Consider the following 15,219-nt stretch of genomic DNA (forward strand, 5'->3'; position numbering starts at 1 on the left):
TGCTGGCTTTCACAAGAGCTTGCCACAAGGCAATATTTGCCTCTTTGGAGAAATACAGAGAAACCAGCAAACGCCTTTCCTCTGAAGAGAGTTTTAGCACTGTGGAAGTGCCTGAGTTGGTGTAGTGGAGCTGAGTGTTTCAAACAGAGTAACTCCAGACTGAGTTACCGTGGCTTCCAGTGCTTTTCTGGCAGCAGTGCCAGCCCTGTGGCAGAGCTGGCCCCCTGGCCCAGAGCAGGGAGGCAGCCCCCTGTTTTGGCAGCAATGAGACATTAGATTGGCTCATGCACTAACTTGACTCAGCCAAATTTATCACTAAATTCAAATTATTGCATAAAATAACAAATAAGGCTGCAGCTCACCCTGTGTGTCCGCAGGCTGTCTGTGGGTGCAGGGCATTACCCAAACAGGTCTGGTGGGAGCTAAGTACAGAGGAAGGAGGTGATCCTGGCACAGCTGACGGCTGGAAAAGCTGTAAATTACCCTGAGGTGTTGTTTGACTGAGGCTTGAATTTCTTGATCACTTCTGACAGGTCTTGTCCTATGTCCAGCAGCGTTTTTGAGTTAAAGAAAAAAGAAAAAGAAATAAACAGAGCCATTCACACCTCCTGCACCTATGGTTTTCAACCCTTCACTTCTGCAGGGAAAAGATCACGTTATTGGCTTGCAATTGGCTTTTTTCAAGAATGCTTTTGTGACCCTGGAGATCAGAAACATAGTAATAATAATAATAATAATAATAATAATAATAATAATAATAATAGTGCCAGTTCAGGTTGTAGGACAGCTCTGGAGCAGGAAAGGGAAAGGATGATTTCACAGTGAATCCTGTGATGGTGGATGAGCTGAAGACCTGTCTCCTAAAAGAATTTACCTGTGTCCATTGCAGGAAGGCCTTCATTCCCAGAGGTGAAGAAAGTAGGGGTAATTTCTGGATGGCTTCAGTGTCACTTGGCTTCACACTGGTGATTTAACACACCTGTAGAACAGGGACTTGAACTCCTGTTAGTGAGTTGCTGCACTGGCACAGGTAAGGATCTGCCTAGTCTAGCTGTACCTCCTGGGAAGGGGATCAAGGGACTTTGTTGTATTGGTTTTGCTCAGTCAGTTCCTCTGCTTGGTAGCCAACACTTTGTATTTCCTAATATCTTTGTGCTTTGTCAAGTCAAAATTATGCCACATCAGTGAAACATTTGGTTTTGAATCCTGCATACTCTAATACTCCAGTAATTAAATACTGAAGTGCTGAATTTACACTGAAGTTTCTCAGCCCAGTTTTGAGGCAGTGCTTTAGGAACCAAATAGTACTAATGATAAACATCCTTTTGTATAAAGCAAAAGTTTCCAGATAAGCACTGCACACCACAAGCTGATGTAGGAGGAACAATGCCATGATCCTGTCATTAGAGAAGGACTTTGTTCAACAAAGGTGGCAGAAACATGGAGAGTGAGGGCAGGTTCCTTCCCTGCCATTTGCCTCTTTCTCTGAGAGCCACTGGTACCCCAAATCCGAGCCTGGTGACAAATGCTGTATTCCCTGAATACTGAATGATCTGTGACCAGTCTTTTAAAACACACATTTTCTGAAATGCAGGGAAAAAGCTTTCATGGGAATTAAATCTTTGCTCTGGAGGGATTGTGACAACGTGCTCAGCTAAGGTGTTTGGCTGTAAGGAAACAGCAAGAATAGGCTCAGAGTTACTACAGCAGGCAAAGAAATCATTTAAATTAGCAAGTGTGTTTAATGCTTTTTATTAAGTTGCTGAGATGTCAAAGTAATTTCTCCTGGACTAAGATGGGCAGTTGGATTAGATGCTCCTGCCAGCAGGGTTGATGTGCAGGCTGTTTTTGTGTCCTCCCCTAGTGCAGTGTTTCTTATAGCAGTGGCCATGTCTGTGATAGCTCAGTACCTAAAATAATAATCTCAACATCAAATAGTGAGGGACTCCCTGGGGGAATATCCCAGCTAGGAGAGGACAGGAATAACTGAGGAATGTGCCTTTAAAGGAGGATGACTTCATGTCAAATAAGGAAACAGAGAAAGAAAACAGAACCTGGTGCTTCTCATGTGAAGTATTTAATTCTAGGAAAACCCTTCTCTGCTACCCTGTCTGACAAACAAGTGTGTGCACTGCTGGTGCTCTCAGGTACAGCTTGGATGGCAACAGCTTCACCTGCTGTCCACAGAGGAATGCTGGAAGTCTGAGTGGGTCTGAAAGAGATGGTCAGAGCACAGAGAGAAGCTGCAGAAGGGTGCCCAGAGAGCCTTTGCAGAAACCTGATCTTTGCATGCCAGTAAATAGCGGGAGGGAGCACAGCCACTCACCAGGCACTGGGGAAATCACACCAACATCTCTCCTGGGCCTGCCAGAAGCAGATGTTTTGGGCAAAGTGCTGTGGTTGGCTGGAGACACCTGGGCTGGCTGGAGGCTCCTCTCTACACAGCTGTGGTGGCTTTACAGCCACGCTCAGCACTCGGAGAGAGATGGAGGGAGAAAATGTTTTGAATGTGCAGCCCTTTGGTACCTGTGACCGAGGAAATCACCACAGACCAAAGTATGTGTTTATTCAAGGCAGCTGGCCTGTCTGCAGGAGATTTTCACTCCTCCAGTGCCCTGGAGACAACAGCAAGTGTGAAACACAACAGCATGGAAGAAGCAATACCTGGAGCTCCACCTTGCTGACTGAGACAGTCACTTGCTGCTTATGAGCAACTTTAAGATTTTTCTTTATTCATTAGTAACATCCTTGTGCAGCTGGAATTGGCTTCAGGAGGTGGTGCAATGCTACACAAATCCTCGTGGAAGGGTTTAGAAAGACTGGTACAAAGAAGGGGCACGCGTCACTGTAAACAGCACAGCGCCCTCTGAGCAAGCCTTTATAGAATTGCTCATTTTATGCAGTTATATCACAGAACAGTTTATACATTTCCAGTGCATTTTCTTATACATAATGTCATTCTTTTAAAATGTGACATGTTTGGGCTTATTGTTGCTGTTGAAGCTGCTGGTGTTTTTTTTCTGGATAGCCAATCAGTCTGTCCAGCTGGCAGGGCAGTTGGGCCAGTTTCTTGCAGTTTTAGTTCCAGAGCCACCTTTTTACAAGATTAAAAACTCTAAGGCAGTTTCTAGCCCTAGATCCACAAAGCAGGTTGTTGATAAGATTGTTGGCTCAAGAAAATAGGAAATTTGTGGCTGGGCCCACTATAAAAGGAAATTCTTTTCCATGATTTACAAATAAATGAACTTCAGTGCAGGCAGGATCAGACCCTGTGCATGAAGAATCTTTTTACTGTATATGGAGACAACATACAGTACGAGACTTATAAGTAGAGAGATCTTTTTTAAACAAAAAACCACTTGAAACAGAATGAGAAAGGGAGAGAAGGAGGCCAGGAAAGCAAATTAACCCTTTTTTGACTTCTGGTTCTTAAACTCAAGTAGCTTTTTAGTAGATCCCCGGGGGAGTTCTTCTGTAAAATACTACAATTCACAAGTGGGTTTTACTACAACATGCTGCTTTTCAACCACAGACAGACAGGAAAAGATCCAATTGACACCTGCTTCAGAGAACAAATGGGACACAAAAGATGAAACTCATTTCAAAGGGTCTATTTGTTTGTCTCTTGTCATGGATTAAACCAGGGACGCTACTCTTTCAGGATGGATTCTGCTCCCATTCCAGTCAATAGGAAAAAAAATCCTATTTGAGTGAATAGTGCAGAAGCAACCCCCTTGGCAAAGAAAAGAGCTGCTCTTTGCTGAAGTTTCACTGACAATTCTGCAGTAAGGGGCGATATAGAACTTCTGAAATGCTCGATTTTAAAGCCAGATGTTTGAAATTTGAATATTCACACTTGCAGAACTTTAAGCAGACCGATGAAAGTTTACTGAAAAACAATTGGGAATACAAGAATTTTTTTTTTTTTTAAGAATGCAAAGTACCACAGTGCTTTTTAAAAATAGGTTTTCAATTATTTGATTCAAGTCTAACTCAATTTAGAAAATTCTTCCTGTCTAAAGCAATTTCTTCCTGTCTAAAGCAATTTGTGTGTGTGTGTAAGAACAGAGAAAAACTGCTGAAATTATGCTTTTTAGAAATTCAAACCAAAGGAAAAAAAAGGACTACCTCACTGCCAGTAGTTTCATTAAAGGACATAACGAGATGCCAAAGCAAAAACTCCAAATCCTGATGGCGTTTAACAGTTTGTGTGCAGGGGCTGTGCTTACAGAGCTCCCCCAAACACGTGCCCATTGTTGCACTCTCTGTTTTGGTCCTGAGCTGCTCAGTGGCAACCCAGCTCTGCCTGCCCAAAGCAAAAAAAAAAAAAATCCCTGATATGAACATTTTGGCAGCCCTTGGTTTCAAAGAGAGCAGAACTTTGTCTCCTGCTTGCTGTACTTTGATTTTCGCGGATGTGGTGGTGGCCTGGGTTTCCAAACCCCTGTCCCTGCCAAGCATCAAGCCAGAGTTTATCCTCACATCCCTACCTGCCTCTTAATCCCCTGGAGCTGCACAGAGCTTGGTCCACACTTGAGCTTTTGGCTGTGTATTTAATTGCTGAGGGGCTGTGGGAGTTAGAGCCCAGACTGTTTTCTGCTGTTCTGCTCTCACCACAAATCTCACAATCCCTTTTTTTTCTCCTTAAAACCTTCACGCTTCGAGCTGCTTAAGCGTACTGAATTAGTGGGATATTTTTTGAACTGGTATTGCTAAAGATGACACGTACAGGGGAAATGATGAAGTCAAAGGGGCTCTAAAGCAGAAGGCAAACCCTGGTTGGTAGCTGCAGAATTTAACTCCCAGCTCCTCAGCTCTGAGCACAAAGAGGCCTGAGAGCTGCATTTGGGAGTGTCAGCCCTGGTGGCATTTGCTGCTGCAGAGCATCCAGAGTCTGGAGCCAGAGGAGGCTGCAGAAGCTGGACTGTGTAGATGATAGAGAAGCAGCCAAACCCGGAACGTGTCACAGAGCAGCAGTTCCAGCACACAGAAGGTGATGGTGCTAACTCTGAATTTCCTGCCCTTTGTAGTGAGTATTGTGCCCCTTCCTACCGTTCAAATGCCATTTAGAAATAATTTCATGTTAAATGCTAGGTTTTAACATGCATTTACTCACATGCTTGAAATCTGAGTTTCTGCCTTTTTAACTTCCAATTGCTCCTCGAGGCTAAAGGACACAGGGGTTTTACATCAGTTGAACTCTTCTAGTTTGAAACTGGTGTGACTGGGGTGTAGCTGCCCTCTCCTTGCAGGTAGGGATGATGCAAACAAAGTCTTTACCAACCTGCAGGAATAATCACTACCAGTATAAAGCACTTTTTGCTGTTAACCTCACTTCTGTTAGAGTTCTCACTAATTTAACAGTTTCAACTAAAAAAACCCATACCCCCCGACTAAAATAGAGAATGTATGTGTAAATCAGGTACAGGATATAAAAGGACTGGAAGGCATGGTCATTCTTGCTTAATAACGCAATTAGAGACATTGGGTGTGAAGAGATCAGTTGTAGGTGTGTGAAATTCAAGCTGCTGATTGTAGATCCATAAACAAAAATAGCAATGATTAGAGATGCTGAGCCTGCAAATTGCCCCAGAAATCCCAAGCAAACCCATGTTATATGACTGCCTGAAAAACTGAATATAACTGGACACCATCTTGGGGGAGAAATGAATCTGTAAATGTTTAAATTGCTCTGGTTTGTCTCCTTCTTGTGGTTATCAGATGTAAAGTATCTTTACAAATGAGTTAAGTATGGCAGCTTTAATTCTGTCTCTAGTAAACACATGGCAATCCTCTGGGAAGCAGTAGGACTACAAACAGTTCTTGTTACTTCTGTAATGGCATCTACTTATTGCAGAAACCAGTATCAAGTCAAATAGTTGATGCAATCCTTAAAGAAATAGAGGACTTGCAAGAATGCCATAAAAAGAGATCTGATACCTATCCAGTCCACTGGCATTCTTTGATTCTTTCAGCAAAACACCAGACAATGCTTACCTGGCCTTGCAGAGAAACTCCTGCTAGAGCTGATGACATGAACTGGACAATCAGGGCTGAAAGGGCAAAATTCTGCCACTGACTGAAAATGATTTAAACAGTAAATTAAAAAAAAAAGGCTACTAGTTGGAAAAATTAACACACAAACACATATATATGTATATATAAACCTAAGAAGTGATCACTAAATGTAGCAGGTAACCCCAAACTGATAAAACTAAACAAAGCTGAAGGAAAGTAGGAACTTTCCCATGTGAAGCAGGACCAAAAGGAAGGAAGGGAGCAGATACAAGTGGATTGAAAAAGGTGTAGTAAGACAGCAACTGGTTTGCACAAAGGGAAATTACCTCTTCCATCCTATTGGACAGAGAAAATGCAGCATCATTAATTGATGTGAATTCTGGAAGCAAAAAGGACCATACTTTTAAATAAATAATGCCTAACACTGTAGAAATGAGTAGTGGGATTCAGACAGAAAAGCATTGAAACCAGAAGAACAAAAAATTTCTCTGCAAATCTAAGCATTCTTATGTGACCAAAATCACTCCCCTGTATAGCAGAATATTAGCAAAATCACTGGTGTTCCATCTGCTTTTTAATGTGGAATGCTGTTTTTGTTTCACATGTATCCCTGTGCAGTTCCTGAGCCCACTGACATTATTTTTGCTTTCTTCAGCTGCCTGTTGCTGCCTCATAGATTCATAAACTGCAGGCTGAAAATCTCCTTTTTAAAGGATTTCAACCCTTGGAGCTCAGGACACGGTCATCTCAAGACCAATTAAAAAAAAAAAACAACAACTAGTGATGGGAGTGGAAAGATTCTGCATTGGATTTAATTATCTAGGGCAAGGAGAAAACATCCCTTTCATCCAGGAATTGCGTAATTGTCTATTATGGGCTACAGTCTCTGCTTTAAAATGAGTGACAAAACTCATACTGAAATAAACAGAAGAAGGATTTGACCCAGGAGGGTTCAGATGTTTTAAGGCATCTGATTTGCTGATGGCTGACAAAAAAGAGCATGGGAAAAACAATTCAGTACTTAGACAATATACTTGTAATGACTGATAAGCCTCTCTCTCCCTCAAAAAAGCCAAACCAAGCAAGAAACCTGGGCTGATGCTGCCTGTCTCCACAGTGCACATGTGGATTTATGAGAGTAAGTTTGCTTGTTGCCCAGGTAGAAGTCCAGGCCATACAGAGAAAATAAATTTTGTATGTAATTTGGGGGTTTCCTTGAGCTCAGGAATGTGTTTATTTATATATTATTGAATAGAGGAACAGTATAGGAAATCCGGAAATAATCAGCACTTGAAGGACTGGTCAGGGCTATCATTACAAATAAAGAAACCAGGCTAAAAGACCAATGTGTTAGGCTGACAAACTGGATTTTAAATTAAGTTTTAGCTGGAATGAGTTTCAAAAGCTATTTTTAGCCTCAACCATGTGAGAAGCACATGGCTCCATAAATACATTCCCCTCAAGAATAAGTTAATGGGGGTGGGGTGTGTGGAAGGAAACAACCTAAACAATTCATTTAAAGCTAATAACTGAGTCAAGAATTTTATAGCTTTGTTTTTGAAGCATTTGTCATTAAAGTGTGATTCACTTTTGCAATTACATCCATTCCCAGACCAACAGCACACGGGACAGTGGCTGATGGCAGGGTTCGAGTGGGGCTCTCTCAGCCCCCCTGGGCCCCCCTGGAGCCCAGCAAGAGGGGAATTGCTCAGCATTCTGGTGTATTCTGGCTCTGAAAAGCCCCACAAATGAACCTGCCTTTTCCTCTGCTCTTACAGAGAGGGCCCAGGGAGAATCAGCTTGCATGCATGAAACCCTCCAGGCATCGTTTTGGAAAACTGCACAGAAGCAGAAGAGTAAAGAACAGTCACAAAATAATGCCCAGACATTTTCACCAAATATACAGGGAGGGACCCACTGAATGCCCTAAACACATTTGGTCTTCCAGCAGAAGAGAACACTTCCAAGAGAAAGGATTTGTGCAACAGAGCCTGTTTTCCCAGCTACATCAACAGACCTCACATAAAGGCCATAGCTCCTCTACAAACCTCCTCTCCTCTGGGTAGAGATAAAGATGACAAAGGACTTGTGCAATTAAAGGGTATCATTATGTCCTCAGTCTTCAAGCATTTCAGTCAGGGGATGCTCCTTAGCTTTAGAAAACAAAATAAAGAGGCAAAAATTAGAGAGAGATAAATGGGACTATGAGGCTTGTTTATTCTGGTTCATCCCCTGACCCAAGAGGTCACAGGCCAGTTGCTTTGGTGCTGCAGCTCCCTGGGTCTGAGGGTTGATGAGCAAATCCAGTCCTGGTAGGAGAGCAGACACAGAAGACTTGGCTGCTTCTTCAAGAAAGAGTCATTTTGGTTGCTTTGTTAAGTCACCGTAAACATCAAATTGCTGTTGTCATGGTGAATTTGGCTCCCAGTCTGGAGGTGACCCTCTGAGGGGTCCCCAAGACCATCTGTGGCCAACAGGGTCATGAAGCAAGAGCAGCTGGACCTCTGTGCTGATGAAGGGTCTGGAGGAGTTAGCTGTCTGTGCAAGTTTTGCAGATTTATTATTTATTTTTGTCATGTTGGATGGGAAATGTAAAGGTTTGCCCCTCATTTTTCATGACTGCTTTGTTATGTGGGGTTTTCTCTGGTACATGATCCACATAAAGGTTAAAGTAAATGCAGAAATCCAGAAAAGAGACTCCATTAGCAGAAATGGCAATGGACTGTAGTTTTTGGCATGCTGAAGCCTGGGTTTCACCTCCCTGCTTTATATGTTCGTGTGTATGTCTCTGACTATGCACTTATTTTCTTAAACTGTACAGAGAAGTTTATCTTCGGTTACTTCTACTGTGGACTACTGGCTTTGCCTCTTTTCAACCTATAGATCAAAGACATTATGTAAAAACAGTGCAATTAGGACTAAAATAAACACTTTAAACTCTGTTACTGTGATTTCATCCAGTTTTTTTTCCTCCCTATGTTTGTATTAACATTCATGTGACTCAATCAGCATTGGTAGCAATAAAATACACATGATAATCCCCTGCTGATCCATCATTTGTACCCAGAAGACTTAACTGGTGCAACTTGTATTTTATTTCCTTTTTCCAGCCTCTGTCAAAAGTACATGGCCTTATGAAATGTACATGTGATACTTAGAAATCAAAAGAACAGCTAATTAATTACATCCCACCTCCTCATATGGAGAATGGAACTAAACTAGCATCTAAAACACAATGTGTTTGCTTTAAATAGCCAAATGCTGAGGGACCAGAGAGATCTGTGGGGAATTTTTGGCACCATATGAAGATTCTTTCAGCCCTCGAATCCCCCACCCTTGAATTCTGTGGTGGGTTAGTAGGGAAAGGATATAAAAATGTGGAATTTTTTTTTTTAAAGGCTTTTCTTTTTGTTTTCTATTCTCCTTGGCTGCGCTCTTATATTTTAATACCGTATAATAGTAAGGAACAAGGAGGGTCATTCAAAAATATTTTTTAATCTTTATTAGAAACAGAACTGCCTTTTGATGCTGCTGGACCACATTTACCTACAAAGCCCTAAAATGGCTGAAAGAACTGCAACCATAGCTTCTACTTAGGGGTTTTGAGGGGTGCCCACACAAGTCTGAATGGCTGCTGGCAGTGGGGAATACCAGGCTCTCACTGAGTTTGTGCGTGGTGCTGACCACTTCTGTGTTGAGGCATTTCCCTGGGGTCCAAAATTAGATACCAGCGTTGCTCTTTTGCTTCGGAAACAAAAAAGATGCTTTGCTTAGGCCTGACTTTTTCCACTTAACCCCCCCTGTCATTAAGGCATATTTGACTTTAATTTACCACGATGGGACAGTGTGATGGATTTAAGGGTTTTGGTGAATGAGGAGGGGATTGCTCATGGATTAATAGCTATGAAGTGGAACAACAGCAAGAAATGGAGTGAACTTTGGTCTCGGCTGTGATGGGAGTTAGTTCTCTTTCTTCCAAGAGCAAATGTACATTTGGGCTTCTTTATGGCTCTATACCTTGCCTTGTCAGACTTCATTCTACTGCCTGCACCAGAAAAGGAAATCTAAAAGCCAAAAAAAAGCTTCTGGAAGGAACAAGAAAGGTACAGGGAATACGAGGATTTAGAATTGAAGGTTTCATAACTCAAAAATATGAAGGCTGCCCCATCCCATTCCAGTAGTGGGGGTGGATGCCTGTTTGCTTTTCCTTCCTCCCACATGCTGTTCAATTCCAGCATCCATTGCCATTTGCACAAATGAACAACAGAGCCTCCCATCACTGGAATTCATGGATTTTGTCCACCTGCGGTCATTTCTATTTCTTGCCATTTGTAAAGCATAATCCAACCCCCCAATTTCCATGCCATGGACAGGGATCTCACATTTCCATAAAAAACAAGTCAAACTTGCTGCTAATACTTACTCAGACTGATCAGATGATCCCAGTGCCTCACTAAGTCACACAGGCACAGCTCCTGGGAATTGAACTGCTGGCATCACCTCATATCCCACATGGAACGTAACAACAGACTATTAGGAGCATTAATATAAACTAGCAGCCATATTTAAAAACAAGAAAACAAGAATTAAAGAAAACCATAAAAATTAGAAATGTGCAGCTTTAAAAGGAGGAGAATGTGAATGTTGATATATATAAAAAAAAGAGCAGTATGAAAAGAATGGCAATTTGCCTTGTATAATGCATGAGAATGTCTGGGCTTCTCCATTCTTATTTTTGATACTGAAAAAATATTCTCAGATGATTAGAGAAAAAAAAAATCACTAATGTAGAGTAAAAATGCCATTTTAAAATCCCATGAAACATTCTCATTAGACCACATGCGTGCTACCTCACGCTCTTTGATGGTTACAATAGAATTTTTTTTTTTCCTAAACAACAGGGAAAATGCAACTCCAGTAAATACTGTGTTCCTATAAATGGATCAACAGCATGTCACCCTGAAATATCTTGAGAAAAATATCCAGCAGAAATTACAGCAACATCACAGATATGCAGACCAAGTATCTTGAACCAGTCAAAGTATCTCTTATTGCTTGTTTTTATCTTTGTCTAAAGGGAAGCTATGTTTGACCTCTAAGGAAGGTCAACAACTTAATTATTGTACTCAAGACAAAGCTTCTCTGTGCACAGGAAATGAAAGCTAAAGAGAAGCACTTTGAGAAGAAAGACGTTTTACTCTCTTAAATAAATGAGACCTGAAAAATTCAATATTGTTTTCATCCCGACCAAGCCTTCTGGCTGGATGCTAAGTGATGTTCATTGGGTAAAGACAGGAAATCCAGGAGCCTTCCTGCCTCTGCAAGACAAGAGTCATAGCAGGGCAAATCTGCCTTGAAGACAGTAAAAAAGTCCATACAGGGAGGGCTCTCACAATCACCATCTTTCATTAGAAAGCCAAATCCACTTGCCTGAGAAATGAACACATTGAGGCATTTTGATTAAAAAACCCCATTCATTCCTAGTTCTTGGGCACCCCTTAGAAGAGGATAGCTTGGCTCTCCTACAAGGTTGCCACTGGAAGAAGGAGGAACAGGCAGGAGCAGCCAGGCTCTGTGACATGCCCCCTTCTTACAGAGCCCCTAACATCAATCCAAACACACCAGAACAGAAAGGAAAACAGCTGACCAGGCAAGAAGGGATGTGCTCTGGTGCTGAGCTCTCTAAACACTACTGCTCTGCCAGCTTGTGCCTCTGTCCTTACTTTTGCTGCCACACACAGGAGCTTTGGTTGAACTTGGAGGTCCCTTCAGTAAAAAGGCTGTGCTTTTATTCAGGTCTGAGCTGACTTGTGCTGACCAGGCCAGAAGGAAGGACAGGCTGTAGCTCACAGAAAACAAGGAAAGGCACAGCAGGAACATGCAGCATTAGGACTCCAGAGGGAACTCAGCTTCACCAAAAAGCTACAAAAAGGGATGCTACTCACCAGTGCTGGAAGGACACAAATGTTTTAGCAAGGATGGGCTGGCTAAGGCTGTAAATTACCAGCCTTTTCCAGAGAGGAAGATATCACACTTCCAGTGATTAATGTAAAGACTGCAGCCCTGCTCTGGATACCGGGGGTGGGTGTCTGCTTTACTGACAATCACAAGAACATTCAGATAAAAACAATCTTGGAGTGTTCCTAGTGAGAGCAACATGGGCAAGTGTTCAAGTGTGCTTAGTTCTAGAGCTTAACAATAAATTTTCCCAGTCTTTGTACCAACCAGCAAGAACCCCCACAGAAATGGCTGGACTGTCAGCAGCACAGTGCTGCAGCTTCTCCAGTGGTTAATGTGCTTGTGGAGCAGTCCAAGAGGGTATGAAAATCCCTCTGACTCTCTGCCTGTCGTATATCCCCCTCTGTGGGGCTGGCTGATGTTCATTTTTGGCAGTTTACCTACTCAGTGGGATGTTTCCCAAGAGCACCCCAGTGATTTACAGATGGTGCTGCATTTTCAGATGACACATAGAACTTGAGAGGCTGTATTAATTAGTAATGCAAATGGAAAATCATCAAGGTAGGGGACCTGTGTAAAAATCAAGAGCAGTCATGTGATGAGAAGCTATCCTAATCCCCACTCACAAGGAAAATCACTTTAGTTTGCTCAGATAACTTCATCCTGGCAATTTTTACCATTTGAATACCTGAGAAATACTTTGTTACCTAAAAGGAAGAACAATATGAACTGCTCAGTCTTGAGCTTCAAGAAAAGAATGCAAGAGTGATCCTTTCCGATTAAACATCACCATTTTTCCATCAGATTTTTAGTGATGTTTTGACTCTGATTTCCACAGGGCCTTTTTTCTTCTCTTAAAATTGGCAGAGCCCTAAAACTTGGCCTCTTGTCAGGTAATTGATGTGATAACTGGCAACCTTCAGGATGTTCACTACAGATGATAAGGCACTTCAGAGGGAGGAGAAACAACTAAGTTTCAAGTTCAAAGTTAGATATTTCTGCTTTTTTTTCCAGCTGGTGGGAAAATAGGGGAAAATTGTCCTAAGCAGGCAAATTTTCACTGAAGTCTACACAGTGGCTGAGAACAGAGTGGTCTGGCTAGTTAGAACAGCTGATTACAGAGATTTAACACAAACAGATTTTAGGAGGTCTGAGATTGGATTTAATCTGTTTTTGTGCATGCATTGACAAAGCCCACAGCCTGTATGTGGGCCAAGGCTGTCACAGCCACTGCTTCCAGGATGTAAACTGTCATCTGCACTCTTTGTTCTCAGATGCATGACCTTGCATTTTGCTGGTTTAAAACACATGTTCAGAGGAGTCCACTCTGCCAAGTATTGCAGTTTGCCTCACAGACTTGACCTGTCTTGTTTACTTACCACTGCGACATATCTGCAACTTTTCCAGCAGCTGATTTATTTGTTTTTTTTCTTCCAAATCCTTGATAACAATAATGAATAGCATGGGGGCAAGAACAAATCATTGCAGGACCTTGATAAAAATACCCTCCTGATACCTTTCTGATATAATAATTTACTCACTTAATACATGCTGCATTTTGGGGAGTAACATGTAAAAATTATTTTGTACCACCATTTCTATGATCAAAACTATATTGACTGGTGTCATTTATGTCCCCATCTCTTGATCTTAATGTTAGCTCTTTTGTGCACCTGATTCTCCTGCAGTTGTCAGAACTGACATCAGGTTCACTGGCCTGTATTTCCTTGGGGAGCCTGGGAGAAAGGGGTCACCTCCTTCATCCTTCTAAAATAGTCAAGCATTTGCTCAGTTCTAGTTCTCTGGAACTTCCCTACTACATTAGGAAGTAAGAGGGTCCCCAAGAGATATTGATATAAAGTAGAGCATGCTATAAACAAAAGACAAAAAACTCACCCTTGAGGCTTGGACACAATGTTGTAACACTTGGCTTCAGCCAGATCAGGATGGAAATGGATGATATTTCTGTGGAGTAGTAACCTGCCCTAGTTTTGACTCTGATGTACTCAGCTTCCTTAAAGGTACACTTGATTTCTTCAACTTAAGTCCATCTAAAATCTCCAGTAGCAGATTGCTGAGTGGTGCTGACTTCAGCAGCAGCATGATGTGGTGGGATTGCCAAGTGCTGCCTGGTTTCCACCTGTTACAGTAAATTTCCTGCATTGCCACTAAATGTGTCCCAGCTTGCAAAAGGCACCACAACTGACCTGAACTGCAGGATTTTATGAGCTCTCCTAAAGCAAGCAATTTTACCTGGTTTTGAGTTTCATTAGGTATGCTTTGCTCCAGCTTCAACCACTTCTAAGGGTACCAGGGCATTGCCTGTTAAAACTGGAGACAATGATCCATCCTTTAGGAGAAAAAAAACTGCATGGAGACATCACTAGGAGAAAGTCTTTGACAGCAAAAATGTTTTTCTAACTTTCAGTCAACCTAATTTTAAAGGCTAACCTTTAAAATTATTTTACCTAATTTTACCACAGAAAAGGAATTGTCTGCTGTTTCACACTGGTGTATTTTAAGGCTGTGCATACACAGAACATTTTAATGGGACACTGAAGACACGGAGTGCCTCTGAAGGCCTGACAGATAAGCAGATGGCAAAAAAGTGAGTTCCTAGGCAGGGAGGAGCAGCAGTCCTCAGACAGAGCTCTGAAGAACAGCATGAAGCATGCCCTGCAGTACATGCAGCTATGTCCAGTTGACATTTCTCCCATAAACACCAGAGAGAAATTTATGCTACTGAAAATTGAGCCTGTCCTTGACATTAAAATCATCTGAAATAAAATCCCAAATTGTGAAGGAAAAAGGGTACTTAAACATTTATATCAAATTAGGACAAATCCAGCAAGAGAAAGTTTTTTGGCTAAAGATCCATCTTTAAGAGACTCCATAGACTTTTAGAAAACACATAGATTCAGCTGCTTTAGCTCATTCTTGTGGTGGAGGGGAAGAAAAGAAAAAATACTTTGCTAGGAGTTAGAGATCCCTCTTGTCTTCTTTTGTTTTCTTTTTGTTAGGGTACCTCCTATCTGTTTGCACAGGATATTATTTTCCTTTCACCAAGAAGTATGGTTTTCACAGATACATTGTTTACGTGGGCACAGGGTCAATCTCTGTGCATTTTCTTCCACCACTGCTCACAACAGAAAGAAAAGAAAATTGCATAATCACAGAAGAGCTTTCACCGCTGCTTTTAGGGCTGATCCAATATCAGCAATCCTCTTTCAAGAATAACTCCCA

The sequence above is a fragment of the Cyanistes caeruleus genome, chromosome 2, assembly GCF_971803275.1.
Source record: "Cyanistes caeruleus chromosome 2, bCyaCae1.hap1.1, whole genome shotgun sequence".
Classification (NCBI taxonomy): domain Eukaryota; kingdom Metazoa; phylum Chordata; class Aves; order Passeriformes; family Paridae; genus Cyanistes; species Cyanistes caeruleus.